A 16,212-nucleotide genomic window follows, 5' to 3' on the forward strand; every position below is an offset into this window, starting at 1 on the left:
TCTGTGAGAGCCCAGGGATAGGGGCTGGATACTGCCGGGAAATACGTTTCCAGGAACTTTCAGGATTGGAGTACAACTGAGGTGACCTGTGAGGCAAAGTAAAGGCTGGCTGAGCTTTGGAGGAGAGTAGTTGGGGGGATGCAGGAGGGTTAACAAACTGGCAAGTCAGAGAGGTGACACATAATTTAGCCCCAGCAAATCCCTTGCTCACTGATGCACGGGAGAGACAGAGTGACTCACAATCTTGAATTCCCCAAGGAAGCGTCACAACCTTCTTGAACCTTTCTGGGGCTGCCAGATATTTTTGGAACAAAATAAAAGAAAAAAAAACTATACAAATAATTCACAGTGATAATAAGCATGATGAGGAATGAGACTGCAGTAGAGTGGGAACTGAGTTCTCCTGCTTCCACCTCCCAATCAGTAACTCAGTATGGAGTAAACAGGCTCAAGAGAAGGTTAGCAATTTGTGTATCACTTTCCACTGGGCATCTTTCACCTCCTTGTTCCTCAGGCTGTAGATGAGGGGGTTCAGCAAGGGGATCACCACCGTGTAGAACACAGAGGCTATTTTGTCAGTGTCCAGGGAGTAATTGGTGGTGAGTCAGAAATACATGAAGAGGAGGGAGCCATGGAACATGGCCACGGCCATTAGGTGGGAGGTGCAAGTGGAGAAGGCTTTGCGCCTACCCTCGGCGGAGTGGATCCGCAAGATGGTGATGACGATATAGGCGTAGGAGAGGAGAATGATCACAATGCTGCTCACCACCAAGCAGCCAATCAAGGCAAACTTCAAAATCTCATTGATGCGTGTATCGGAGCAGGAGAGCGACATTACCGGTGGAAAATCACAGAAGAAATGATTGATGACATTGGAGCTGCAGAATGATAAACGCAAAGTAAAAATGGTGTGTACCATTGTGTCCAGCAAGCCCACAGCATACACCCCAGCCACTAGCTGATGACAGAGCCATCTGGACATGGTGACTGTATAGAGCAGCAGGTTACAGATGGCCACATAACGGTCATATGCCATCACAGCCAGCAGGAGGCAATCGATGTGACCAAAAGTACCAAAGAGATACATTTGCACAGCGCAGGCATTGTACGAAATCCTTTTGCTCTTGGCTAAGAAGTTCAGTTGCATCTTAGGGGAAATTATCGAGGAAAGGCAGAGGTCACAGAAAGACAAATTACTGAGGAAAAAGTACATGGGGGTGTGGAGACGGGAGTCAGTCTGGATTAACACGATCATCCCCAGATTCTCTACCAGGGTGACAATGTAGATCATTAGGAACAGCACAAAGAGAGGGACCTGAAGCTCCGGACAATCTGTCAGCCCCAAGAGAATTAATTCTGTCACCGTTGAGTGATTTCCCTTTTTCATCGCCTCCAAACCAAGATCAGGGAGCTGCGGTGATGTGGGCAGGCAGACAGCTCAGGAATTCTATCCCTTCCCTATAAGGAGAGGAAGTAAAGAAATGATGGAGGTTAGTTTCTTAGGGTACTCGCCTGCTGAATCAAGAAAAGGCCTTAGTCCATTGACTCAGAGGCTCAGAGCTGATCATTCCAGTTATCTAATAAAATGGAGACACAGCATAAATGTAAGAACAAGTGGGTTAACTATGCCCCAACCATGGGCATTGCTGGCCTCTAAGCACAGCAGTGAATAGTGACTTTTGACTATTGCATGAGAATGTCTGACAGAAACTCTCACCCCTTGTTTTCAGCCTATCGGAGCTCTTCCCAATTCATGCAAGGTGAGCTCTGCGCTCTGGCATTTCAGGTCTGCGTTACTTAGTGTGACCCAGTTACTTAGGGTGATAATTAAGCCTGTTCAGAAAATGAAAATCATCTTTGCATTTGTTTGTATGAAATCCCAGAGTCATAATATAATGCACACACACACGCACCTGTAAACTGCTACTTTCTCCAAAAGATGAGGTTTTTTTTCCCTTTAGCACAAGACATAGAAAATGATACTTTCGCTTCCAAAGATCTTGGTTCAATCCTCACTGATGACTGTAGTGTCTGAATTTGTATGCAAGCATGATTCAGTCCAACTGCATGTACCTGCAGAAGACAGAGAGATATTTCTTTGCTTCCTCTTCAAGAGGAGCTGCTGCTCTGGAGAATTCAGGAGGTTTCACACTGTTCTTGGTGACCTGGGGGACCTGATCCCTGAAGCAATTGTATTCACCAAGGTGCAGAACACAATTAAAACACACTGGGTCAGCCAAAACCACCTTGAATGTAACTCGTACCGTGGAGTTTAATCTGTTGCACTCTTTGCTTTGTTTGTTATTAAACGGTCCCATTTCTGCAGAGTTACCCAGGGCAGAGCTAGGGGTACATTTCGTTCTGCTGCTTTCACCAGGAGCTGGGTGAAGAGCGGAGTGGGTGTGATGAATATCATGGGAGTGGGGAGGAAAGGAGATTGAGGGAGAAAATGGGATGTCAACGGAGTTACCCCAGTGTAAGATGTCCATGTCTGCAAATCCCCTCTTGTCCTACAAAATGATATTGTTGTCCTTCCAACGCCAAGACTCTAATTACAGCAAACCCACCCCGGACTCAGTCTGGTATCCCATGCTGACTCCCACACGCTCTGCTGAATAATTTTAACCAACAACATCTCCTTTATTTATTTATTTTTAATTCTCCCTTTGCTCCCCTCCCTTTCACATCTCCCCATCTCTTTTCCCTAAGTCTTTCCATGGTATGATTTCCATTCTCCCTTCTCCCTCTCTCAGGGCTAGATTGTCACAGACCTTCCTCAGCTAGGGAGAATAAGGCCTCTCCCCTGGCCCCTGGCTCAGTGCTGCTCACCCAATACACCCCTCTGGGAGCAAGCAGGTGGGGAGGATGACAAGGAGTGGGAGGAACCCCGGCTCCAGCCCCTTACTCGCCAGCTAGAGAGTAGCTGACTGCCTGCACTCTGCCTGGTGGGTTAGAGGGTAGGCTGATCCAGGATGATTAGTTATTCCTCCCCCCATGATGCATGACAGAAACTGTGACTCCTCGTCTCCTTAGGTGGGGCAGCTACCTACTGACCCATACTTAGGGCAAATTGTAAGGTTAGAATCTAGCATTGCATCTCCTTCCATTCATCCCTTTTCCCATGTTCCTACCCCTCTCTCTTTCTCTAACTTGTTCATCCTCAGTCTTCTCCTATCAGCTCCTTCACACTGCCCCCTACTCCTCCTCTAACCCTGGTTCTCAGGCCATTTCCACCTCCTCCTGTAGCTCTCACTCTTCAGAGCTGGTGGTCTTTGGGATAGGGAATCTCTTTTGTCCAATAACATAAGTGTCATAGAATCATAGAAGATCAGGATTGCAAGAGACCTCAGGAGGTCATTTAGTCCAACTCTTTGCTCAAAGCAGGACCAACACGAACTAAATCATCCCATCCAGGGCTTTGTCAAGCCGGGCCTGAAAACCCTCTAAAGAAGGAGATTCCACCACCTCCCTAAGTAACCCATTCCAGAGCTTCACCACCCTCCTAGTGAAACAGTGTTTCCTAATATCCAACCTAAACCTTCCCCACTGCAACTTGAGACTCCTCCTTGTTCTGTCATCTGCCACCACTGAGAACAGCTGAGCTCCAGCCTCTTTGGGACCCCCTTCAGGTAGTTGAAGGCTGCTATCAAATCGCCCCTCACTCTTCTCTCCTGCAGACTAAATAACCCCAGTTCCCTCAGCCTCTCCTCATAAGTCAAGAGTTTTAGTATCCACAGCTTTAGTCTTGTGATGTGACTCAGTTACAACACCAGCAGCTCAAGTGCACTGAAAAGCTGAATTCTCTTCCTATAGATCCCACGACTCGGTTATTTCTGAAATACAGATGGGCCTTTACGGCACAGTACTCTCATGGAGAATGTCCTAGCAGCAGCCCCTTGTCCCTTGTCAAGCTAATGAAGACAGAATTTGCATTATTGATTTAGTTGGTGTTGGTCTTGCTTTGGGCAGGGAATTGGACTAGATGACCTCCTGAGGTCTCTTCTAACCCTAATATTCTGTGATTATCCCTCTGCCTTCTAGTGATGTCACACAGGATGGCAAGGTTCTGTCAGAACCTGGATTCATAGATTTCCAGGCCAGATGGAACCGTTGTGATCATCTAGTCTGACCACCTGTACAGTGCAGGCCAGAGAATTGCCTCCAAATCATTCCTAGAGCAGATTTAAAAAAAACCCTCCAATCTTGATTTTAAAATTGTCATTGATGGAGAATCCACCTCGATCCTTGATAACTTGTTCCAGTGGTTAATTACCTTCACTATTAAAAATGTGCACCTTATTTTCAGTCTGAATTTGTCAGTGGTACGGCATGTCCTTAGAGAAGTTCTGTTACAGTGAATGAATGTCTCATGGTGGAAAGAGAAACAAGTCCTTCAGCCATCTATGAACCTGGAGTAGGGGGTAAGCGTGGAATTCGGGAAAGCTCTGTCTCTTGTACTCTCATAGAGACAGACACCCTTCTTTCTACTGGGAGATGTTACACTGCACTTCATATGATTTTCCAGGATGAGCCAAATCCTTCCTTTTCTGGCCCCCGTGCATCAGACTGGTAGCACGAAGGAGGTGCAAAGTCAACCCAGTCACCAAGTTGAGGAGTCCTCTGCCATGGGTGAGTTGCTGGGTAACATAGAGTAGAGGTAGTCAAATCTACACCATTATCCCTCGCCCATCACCAGTTTAGCGGTGTGGCCAGAGAGAAGAAGGTGTGGCCAGAGAGCCCTTGTGCTCTGTTGAGCCTGTCCCAGCACACTACAGCCTCATTCCAGAACAACAGTATTTAAATACACAATCCAGCCCACCCTAAGGGAATTATATTAATTATTGTTGCAAAGAGCAAGAATTCTATTCAGTTTTACATTTTCCCCACTAGGTGGCAATAGCACCACTAGGGATCCCCTGCCGTTCAGGGGCTGTCGATCCATTGAGACTCAGTGCAGCTCCGAGGCGACCCTAAGTTGTAACGGGAGGGCTGAACTGAGCCAAAGGCTGGATTGGGGGCCACCAAGGTGCCCAGCTGAAGCCTGATCCCTATTAAGTTAGCAGACATAAGAAAAAAATAGCATTAAACAACGGCTCCGCCCGTGTCACATCCACCTCTCCTCCCACACAAGCTCTTAGGGCTCACACCAGCAAACCACTTTCGCAGATGCTTAGCTGGGCTAACATGAGGAGCTTTACGGAAATCAAGAGGCTGATGCATGAGCTTCAAATTAAGCACGCGTGTGCTTGCAGCATCAGGTCCTTAGTGAGCTACAAGAGCGAATAGAAAATCACCAGCCAGTCATAAAACCATCTACAAGCGGCGGATGTAAGTGATGAATCAGTGCCGCTGCAGCTCTTTGCTAGGCTGCACTCAGGAGCTTGGTACATGGAAGCCTGCCACAGAGCACACTGGTCAAGAGCACACTCAGGTCCAGCTAGCTGATTGTGACCTCGCTTACAATGGTGACACAGGAAGAAGAACATGGGAGTTGAGGGAGCGGTCGATCTTGACAGGTGTTTGTCTAACCTCTTATTTCATCCCTTGTCACTCCCTTGACTTCAGAGGTGTTGCTCCTGACCTCGAGCAGGATAAGGGATATCAGAATCAGGCTGTACAGTGGGGTCTGCCTGAGAAAACTTATGTCAAGGTCTGATTCCCACTTTGAACTTTAGCGTCCAGAAAGTGGGGACCTGCATGTACCCCTCTAAACTTAATCCCTAGCTTAGATCTTATAGCGCTGCCACCAACCAAAATATAGTGTTTGGTACACTTTTTGTCCCCCCAAAACCTTCCCTGGGGAACTGTGAGATATACACTGATCCAAACTCCTTGAATCCTAAAACAGAAAGGAATTAACCTTTTCCCCCACTTCTCTCCCCCTCCCAGACTTTCCCTGAGAGAGTCACTGATCCAAACTCCTTGGATCCTAAAACAGAGAGGAATTAACCTTTCCCTCCCTCTTCCCCCTCCCAGACTTTCCCTGGGAGGTACACTGATCCAGACTCCTTGGATCCTAAAACAGAGAGGCATTAACCTTTTCCTCCCCTTTCTCTCCCCCTACCACTCCCTGGTGAGTTCAGACCTAGTCCCGTTGGGTCTTACACAAGGACAAAATCAATCAGGTTCTTAAAAAGAAAAGCTTTTAATTAAAGAAAGAAAAAGGAAAAATTATCTCTGTAAAATCAAGATGGAAAAATGTTTACAGGGTCTCAGCTTTACATAGACCAGAGGGGCTCCCTCCCTCCTAGCCTAAATATAAATTACAGAAAACAGAGGTAAAATATCCTTCCAGCAAAATACACATTTGCAAATCAAGAAAACAAATATACAGACTTAATTCGCCTCGTATCTAGTACTTACTATTTAGAACATGAGAGACTGTTTCAGAAAGATTGGAGAAACCTGGTTGCATCTCTGGCTCCTCTTAATTCCAAGAGAGAACAAAGAACAACCCAAAAAGCACAAACAAAGACTTCCCTCCACCAAGATTTGAAAGTATCTTGTCCCCCGATTGGTCCTCTGGTCAGCTGTCAGCCAGGTTCACTGAGCTTGTTAACCCTTTACAGGTAAAAGAGACATTAATCCTTAACTATATGTTTATGACAACTTAACTCAGGGATCTTACCTGCACTAGGAAATTTACTACCTGCTAGGTGCAATGCAGACTGGGTACCGCTGCTGCCAATCAAGGCTGAGATGCCTACGGGTTTCCACCACATTCTGTGTAATTAAACATGCCAGCAACAATTTTCAAATTAGAGTGTTTGGATGTCTCCCTTTTGGGGTATGGAATGTGAGAGATGCCCTCACAGGGCCTGGGGGAGTGCTCAAGCATGTTCTGAAAATCAGCCCTTTTATGCAAAAAGAACAGGAGTCCTTGTGGCACCTTAGAGACTAACAAATTTATTTGAGCATAAGCTTTCGTGGGCTTTTGTGGCTGAGCACGCCATAAATTTAAGGCATTAGTCACTCTTTACACTCTTGGTCTCCACACTGTGCAGCGTATGGCATGATTTCAGATTGGCTGTAATACCACTATTAATAACGTGGCTACAGCAACAGGCAAAGTATTAACAGTGTCTAGAAGGTGCTATCGCCACCTACTGGGAAAAATGTCAAACTGAACATAATTCTTGCTCTATTATCCTGTTAGGGCTGGGTTTGTTTGCTTACCTTCATAAGTACTGTTGTTCTGGTAGGAGCCTGTATGGATAGGGTGACCAGATGTCCCATTTTTAAAGGGACAGTCTCATTTGAAGGGACTTTTTCTCGTATAGGCGCCCATTACCCTCCACCCTCGTCCTGTTTTTTCACAATTGCTACCTGGTAACCCTATGCATGCAGGAAGTGTTGTACATAGTGCAAGTAGGCTGTAAACTGCAAAAAGTCAGCACACAATGCTACTCAGTGAGTTGAACTTGAGCTTCAATATTCTTCCCACTGGAATCCTGAACACAGTAAATTCCTGCACTCTGCACTCTGGCACCTCTAGGCTCAGCACTTCATAAACCGGCACGTCTGGGCTTTCTGCATCCATTACAAATGTAAAAAAAAAATTGCTTGAGCCCCAGAACCTAATTGCTCAAGCCCTGGCACCTCATTCATTACAAATTAAGTACAGCCTGCACGAGTACTCTGTAATGTATTTTATTTCCTTCCTCCTGTATTACCCACCTTCCCTTGTCCCCCAAAGGGAAGAAACTCCATTTGCTCTATTAGGTTTATGTTAAGAAGGCAGAAAAACTGTGATTTTTATACAGAGGATTTTTAAAATATTTTATTTGGGATAAAATAATGATCTTTACAATTAGGCCCCATCATATGAAAAGGACAAGAAGAAAATATGAGTTGTTCAAAGGAGCATAACAGCATAAATGCTCATATCCATCAAATACACTATTATCATGTAGCCCAGCAGTGCCTGGCAGCTCATGGTGCTAAATGCTGTACCAGCACCTAGTGGAGACAAGTCCTGCCCCAAATAGCTTGCTGTTTAAATAGACAAGACAAAAGAAGCATTATCACCTCTGCTTTACAGATGAAGAACTGAGGTCCAAAGAGGAGGAGTAATTTGACCGTCCATGGAGGGAACCAATGGTAGACTTCAGAGCTGGATTCAGGTCACCTGAATCCTGAACTAATGTTTTAACTACAGAAGCATCCTTGTCAAGCGTGGTGCTACTAACACTCTAGCAGAGCTCTGTGGGACTCTATGCTTCTTGAGTCAGTCTCCCCTTCACTTGCAGCTAATAAAGATCCCAGAGTACAAGGGGTGACACTAGCATTTGTATTTTCAGGATATTGATCAAATTTCATCCCTGGCCAATATATTCTATCTCAGTAACATGCCCCTCCTCATTTCAATTGGAGCTGCTAGGTCTAGCTTTTAAAAAGTGCCGTCTGGTTTTGGATGCCTCCAAGTTTGACTGTGCAACTTTAAACATATGAGCACAGTGAACCCGCTCAGTTCCATCTTTTGCAAGGTGCTATCATCAGGGATGCTGCACTGTTTTGCCTGCCTCCCATCCCTGCCCATTATTCTGAGACATGTTAATGTAGAGAGGATGAAAAATAATTTCTCAACATCACTCTCTCCACGGCGTTCTTCACATCCTTGTTCCTCAGGCTGCAGATGAGGGAGTTCAGCATGGGGATCACCACCGTGTAGAACACGGAGGCCATTTTGTCAGTGTCCAGGGAGTAGATTGAACTGGACCGGGTATACATGAAAAGAAGAGTCCCATGGAAGATGGTGATACACAGGAGGTGGGAGGCACAGGTGCTGAAGGCTTTTTGTCTCTCCTCAGCCAAGCGGGTCTGTATGATCGTGAGGAGGATGTAGAGGTAGGAGACCAGGATCAAGAGAGTGGTGCTAATCTCCACCAAGCTCATAGTGATGAAGAGCAGGAGCTTGTTGAGCCATGTGTCAGAGCAGGAGAGTGCTAGCAGTGCGGGAACGTCACAGAAGAAATGATTGATGACATTGGAGCTGCAGAAAGACAACCGAAAGGTGAAATGGGTATGAACTAGTGAATCCACCAAACCTACCGTGTATGCCACAGCTACCAGGCTGACACATAGCTGCCTGGCCATGATGCTATTGTAAAGCAATGGCTTGCAGATGGCCACACAACAGTCATAGGCCATTGCTGCCAGGAGGAAGCACTCTGCATCCAAGAAAGAACCAAACACATAAGACTGCCACACACCCAGCAAAGGAAATGGCCTTGTCCTCTCTTAAGAAGTTCAGCAACATCTTGGGCTCAATGGCAGAAGAGTAGCAGAGGTCACAGAAGGACAAGTGACTGAGGAAGAAGTACATGGGGGAGTTAAGCTGGGGGTCAATCTTGATTAACATGATCATCCCAAGATTGCCACGCGGGGTGACGGTATAGATCATTAGGAACACCATGAAGAGGACAACCTACAGCTGTGGACTGTCCGTGAATCCCATGAGGATGAACTCGTGGACCATGGTGCTTCTGTTTCCTCGATCCATGTCAACAGTGTGTCCGTTCTCTCTCCTGCCGAGATGAGACAGAAGGCAAATGGTGAAACTCGGTGGGCTTGAGACACAGTCATTGAAATGAACTTCCACTAAATAATAGATATAGATGCAAATGACTTTGGTTTTATTCTGAAGCAGAATAAAAGGCAGCATATGATTTTTTTTCACTCAATGGAAAGTTCCAAAAAATATTGATTTGGAAATGTGGAAATGGTTCATTTTGACACTTTGAAACAGAATGCAATATTTTGACATTCTCAGATCAATATGTTTTGTTTCAGCTTGGTTTCACATCAGTCTCCGTCCTCCTGGTCTGCGTCAGGCCTCTATTCTCCTCTATGGGACAAACTCCAACTGGACATATCTCCCACAATGCACCTGTGACACTCTGTACCCCTTTCTCAAAGGATTATGATAAATTTTGTACAAAGTGTGCCTTGTAAGGTATCATTTTAAAGCTTATAATGTGCTCATCATTATGGTCATCTCCTATGACGCCCCATAGCAACTAAGGCAAACTTAGATTAACACTGAACTGACCTGAGACAAAATACTTCAATTCTGGTCAACAAACCCAAATATTTAGATTGTGTTCAACGCAACCTAAAAAGACATATTTCTTTTCCGTTTCCCCAATGGAAAATACAAAAAATAGACATCACGATTATAATATTTTCATTATTGTTCTCTGGGTTTTTTTTTAACTGCTCCTGCATATTGAGCAAGGGTCTTCCCTGAATGTTCCCCAATGATGTTCACGTCATTTTCTTGGGCTTCTCACTTATTATAGAATTTAGCTGTGTTGATTAATAGTTCATCACTCCCCCACCTCTCCCCACCATACTTTGTATTAATGCAATGAAATACATTTGACATCATGTTCCTCTAGCTGCTGAGAAGGACTCCCCACCCCCACAACTCTGCCCATGGCACTCCATCCTGACTTGCAGCCCCCTACCACCCCAATCCTGAGTTTTACAACACACAGCTCTGCCAACACCCTTCGATCCCAACCGGCAGGCCCTAGACCTGGACTCCCCGCATACACAGTCTGCTCTGCTAATGCCCCTTAGTCCTGACCTGCAGCCCCACTGCTTGCCAGTCCTAGGTTCCCTGACCCACCCACTCAGCTTTGCTGCTGCCCCTCAGTCCCAACCAGCAGCCCCTCCACTATCCCACACACACAGCTCTGCTGGTATAGTCCACAGAATCTCTTTCTCTTCCACCTGATTCTGTTCCTAATGTTTACCATCAATACCACTTTGGTGGCACATGTGAGTAAAACTTCAGGGCCTACATTTTCAGAAGCCTTCTCTCATTTCGGTGTCCAGCATGAGGAGTGCACATTTCCCCTGCTGTGTAGCACTGATGGGCCAGATTCTCAGCTGATGTAAATCATCATAGCCCTATTGACATCAAGAGAATTACAATGGTTCATCCCAGCTGGCCCATCCCAGTGATGAGGAGATTGCCCAGAACAATCACCATGTGGGACAGTAAGAACAGTACAAAAAATACAAGCTGCTGAGAGTGGGAAAATCCAAGGAAAACAAATTCCATCACCACTGTGTGGTTCCCCTGACCCATGGCTTCAGTTCATACCTTTTATAGAAAAGCTGGATGGGAGGGGAGGGAGAGGAAGTTACAATCACACTCATGGCTGGTGAATAATGAAGTCCATTGTACAACATCAAGATTCACACATATAAATAAACAAGCAAAGACATTTATATAGTTGTGTGAATAACAGAAATGTTGGTTGTATTGCCATTCCAAAAAAAATGAAGGGACCAAATTGTTTTGGATTGAACTAACATTTTTTATTCTTTCAAAATTTTCAACAAGATGACATTAGAAAAAAAAATAGAGGTCAAAGAAACATTTTGTTTGACCTGAAACAAACTGTTTGGCTTGATTTCAAGCATTTTTGATATTTGTTTATTTTTTAAATAAAAGTATAGGATGTTTTGAAATGAAATGTCATTTCAAGAAAAAAAACTTGATTTTTGCGGAATTATTTTGAGAGTTTTTTTCTGACCAACACAATGCGGCAAAACTAACATGAATTTGTGGAACACTTTAGTGTTGCTGAATCTGCATATTTTATCTTAAAAAGTTTCAGCAGAAAAATTTCACCCTGTTCAATATTTATAGCACATTTGGTATATTGTGGAGGATCAATTTTGCCAGAGTATCACATAATAAGTAATGAGACTCCATGATGAACTGTGTTTGCTAAGGTTTCAACTTCACCTGCACTCTGCCCACTAATTCATCCTTATTCAGCTGATTCTAATGTTCTAAACCTCTGAGCACTTTCCATATAAACATTTGTTTTGTGTGTGTGTTTGGTTTGAACCACCAGCTACAAAATGTTTCTTGCTCTTCTCTAAAATAACACTAATACCTATTTCTTGTATAGCATGTTTCATCACTAGATCTCAAAGTATTTTACAAAGGAGATAAGTATTGTCACTACCATTTTACATATGGGGAAACTGAAGTACAGAGAGGTGTAGTGACTTGACCAACATCACCCAGCATAACTGGGAGTTACATCATAGATCTCTCCTGAGTCCCAGGCCAATCTACTACCTATTAGGCCAAATGAGAAAATCCCTCTATCTTCTCCTTGTTATCTCTTAACTATACTTTTCTGAATTTTAGAGCTGGTAACATTTAGACCAAAACTAAAGACAGCTCTAAGATTCAGCTACTAATGGGTACCCTTTAGCCCTGTGATGGAGCTGGAAATTTACCCTTTCCAGCTGCTTTTGTATTCCAGCACACAAGATATATAGTAAAATTACATCCATTGGAGCCTTTGCCTTTGTATGACTATCTCAAGGATAATGTGCTAGTTATTAGGCTCAGCAGCTTTCGTTTTCAGGGCACAGAAGAAGAACTCCCTCCATGGCAGGAACTCTCTGGGGAAAGTTATCTGTCCTGTATTACGCAGGAGTTCCAGGCTAGTAGGGTGACCAGACAGCAAATAAGAAAAACTGGGACAGGGGTTTGTGGAGGTAATAGAAGAAAATGACCCAAATATCAGGACTGTCCCTATAAAATAGAGACATCTGGTCACCCTACAGACCAGTCCATAATGGTCCCTTCTGTCATTAAAATTTATGAGCACAGAATATGCAATATAACTCTGCTGTATGATAGGGAGCCCCGGATGTGGGTCAGAGAATTGACTTTGCCCACAGTTAAATCCCATTGCACTCCAGAATATTAACTAAACCTGCTGTTTGAAAGAAAAGCACCATTGGAAGCCCGAAACGTACATGAGCCCTAAACTTGATTTGTAGAGGTTAGAGGAACAAAAGAGATGCTATTTCAGCTCACGATCTTCCATCACACTGTGTCAGAGATGTGGGCAAGTCAGTCCTGTCACAAGGTATCATGAATATTTAATTGTTAATTTTGGATTGAACTTTAAGAGGGGAAAAAAGGAAATTAAAAAAAAACAAGTGTCAGTAACATTAACTGTTATGTAACACATAGCTACTAGTCCACACCATGAAGGTGGTGGTGTTTCATTGGCGCTGGCTACATATCTGAGATATATTTGCGTACTTGTGCATGTAATTTTACCTTTGAATTGGGAAGACCAGACTCTAGGGGAAGACAGCCTGAGGCAATGCATCCAGGGGCTGGGACAATGACATAGAACTTGGCAGATCTGACTTCTGTTCTTGGCTTTACCACAGACCTGCTGTGTGACTCTGGGCAAGTCACTTTGCCTCTGTTTCTTCTTCCACTCTTTGTCTATCTTGTCTGTTTAGATGGTTTGGGGCAGGAACTGCCTCTTAGTGTGGGTGTATTCCCTCTGGATTTCACGTGCCTACTATGGATTTCTATAATGGGGCTCTAGGAACCAGACTCAAACCCTCAGTTCATTTCAAATTGGCAATCAGAGGGGAGTGATTTTCAGTGACTACAAAATGGGTTGTATTCAAACCAGCAGAGACCTAGGAGAGTGAGGCTCCATATGGGATGTCCATGCACCTGCAGTCCACATAGTTTTCATATGTTGACGGTCTACCCCAAAGACTAAGGGCTGCATAATTTGTTACACTGGTTGTGGGTTACTGATTCTTTCCCCCTCTGTCTCACCAATTGATATGGCAGTTCAGCGAGGGAGATCTCACACCATTGCCAGGTGCTGGCTGTTCAGGGGCATATGAGGAATGAGTTGGTGAGATCTCAGTACAGTTCCTTACTGGACAGGTGGCAAAAACCACCACCGTGATTGGCACTAGCTGTCCCGCTTGGTCTGTCAACCGAGGACAAGGTTTGAATGAATCGTGGCAACTGAAGTCCCCTATCACAAATATTGTGTGTGTGGAAAGGTGGGGCAGGCTTTCATAGTCATGCTTGAGACTCCTTGTTGGGGCATTCTGTGTGTGTGTGTGTGTGTGTGTGTGTGTGTATGTGTGTGTGTGTGTGTGTGTGTGTAGTGGGCACCTGTTCTGGTGATCATTGCAGATGTCACTTCTCCAGCTCTGACAATCCACCATGTTTCACCAGCCTTAACTCATGGAAAATTCAGAGCAACCAACAACACAACATAGAGAGAAAGGAAAACACATTCATCAAAGGGGAAAATTTAATTAGACCAATCCAGCACTAGGGTCTCCTCCCAGTCTAACGTCCCTGAAGTGAATAACTCCCATTAACATCAATGGGCTTAGGGACAAATATCTAAATGTACCTTTAAATATCGGGCCCTTTGTGCTTTCATTTATCTGTGAGAGAAAGAAGAAGTAACTCAGACAATCTCCCAGAAATACAACTTAGACTATGGCCCTAGCAGAAGAGTAATGAGGCTTCAGCTAAGTCTTGCATTTAGTGCAGGCTGATGGATGCCTCACAGACAGACAGACAGACTAGACACAGGACACTTACATGGGATGTGTTGCCAATGCTTTCCTGAGTGAGGTCTGTTTTAACCTCCGCTGCTTTCATCTGCTAGGGAGAAAAAGTTCTTCGGTGTGAACAGCCTCGGAAACCTGATTTAGAGAGAGTTGTTTAAACTCTGACATTGGCCACTCAGCGCAGTGCTGTCTGCTGATGTATAAACCTCAGCCTCATGCCCAGAAATAAAATGTATTCTGTGGGTCCCTCTGTGCAGTCTGGAGGTCTCTAATGACCCACTTAGGGATCTAGGGAGGACATTAAGCCATCAGCTTTCAGTGAAATTTTAATACCAAGGTCCCTCTGAGCTCAGAATGGATCAATGGCTATTTCTGTCCTTGCTGGCAGAGCCTGATCTAATTGGGCAGCTTCTCGCCACCTCTCAGACCAATCCACTCTCTTTTTCTGGCAGTTGTTCATCTCCCGGAGGAGTAAGCTGAAGCAGAAATAGGTAAAGTAAGTTACATTCATGCTCCTGGGGATCGAACTCCGACACTGGCATCATTTGGAAAGCAATTAAACTTTCTATTTCATCAGCCTCCTCCTGGGAAATAAACTTTTGATGTTGTGGGCCTATAGCTGAAAACTGGAATTAGTTTTTGTCTGTTGCATCACACCAGGGCCACTTTGAAACCATCTTTTAGTGACATCCAAGGGAACACGGTCTTGGTAGTGGTAAAGGATTTCATTGAGGGTCTGTGATTTCATTACAAGGCATAAGATTAGGAAGCAAAAGAAATTCATTTTGGATTGAAGGACCTCTCATTTTGCAAATTAATTGGGACAAATGCTGAGCAGGAGTTCGTCATCATGGTCGTATAAACCTATTATTAATTATTATTTGTATTAGTGCTGCTTCTAAAAAAATCCACATCAGTTTACTCACCAGGGGAGTCTGGCCCATTGACTTCAATAGAGATACATGGATTTACATAACCTGGCCCTGTTTACCTAAATGAAGAGATACTGATTTCTGCCAGCACGATCTCAGGCATTATATTTTCTTTGTCTGTGCAGCTCTATAAGTACTTACCTAGATAATGGCTCATGAGGCAGTATGATCACCATTCCTAGGTATTCCTAAAGCACCGAAACCCTGTACGTCATAGGTTTATGAGTATTTAGGACCAAACTCTAATCCTCAAATGTCACAGCCAAAATTCAAGGGTTTGATCCTCAAGCAGGCTCTGGAGACCCTCAAGACAATAATTCTGAGGAATGTTTCCTAGCCGCGGGTGAGTAGTAAATGTCTAGAGAAAGGAGAGATAACAGACCCTCACTCTTAACCATTTGATAAGAAATGAGAAAGACCCTATTTCTCCCACCCACCCCCATTTACCAGTCACCCAGAGTTGTGGGAAGGAGAAGTGGACCCAGTTTTGACATCTAAGAGATATTTAGAGAATTCTCACAACCACTGTCTTGCCTAATGCGTTGAAAGAACCACTTTCTGTCATTGGCCGGTCATGGAGGGCAGAGATGTTCCCTGACTTCTTCTATGACATATGAAGGGCTGGTCTACACTACGGAATAAAATTGATTTTAGATACGCAATTTCAGCTACGCGAGTAACGTAGCTGAAATCAAATATCTAAAATCGATTTACTCACCCGTCTTCACCACATGGGATCGATGTCCGCGGCTTGCCATGTCGATTCCGGAACTCTGTTGGGGTTGGTGGAGTTCCGGAATCGATATAAGCGCGCTCAGGGATTGATATATCCTGTCTAGATTAGACGTGATATATCGATCCCCGAGCAATCGATTTTAACGCGCCGATA

The 16,212-nt window shown here is 44.5% G+C and overlaps 2 pseudogenes; both read right to left on the reverse strand.

Annotated features, from left to right (window-relative positions):
• Nucleotides 1-448: 448 nt before the first annotated feature.
• LOC116831918 (olfactory receptor 8U9-like) lies at nt 449-1,390 on the reverse strand (annotated as a pseudogene).
• A 7,004-nt stretch (nt 1,391-8,394) lies between these two features.
• LOC116831915 (olfactory receptor 5AR1-like) lies at nt 8,395-9,502 on the reverse strand (annotated as a pseudogene).
• Between the last annotated feature and the right edge of the window lie 6,710 nt (nt 9,503-16,212).

Source organism: Chelonoidis abingdonii, chromosome 4 (assembly GCF_003597395.2).
Source record: "Chelonoidis abingdonii isolate Lonesome George chromosome 4, CheloAbing_2.0, whole genome shotgun sequence".
Classification (NCBI taxonomy): Eukaryota; Metazoa; Chordata; order Testudines; family Testudinidae; genus Chelonoidis; species Chelonoidis abingdonii.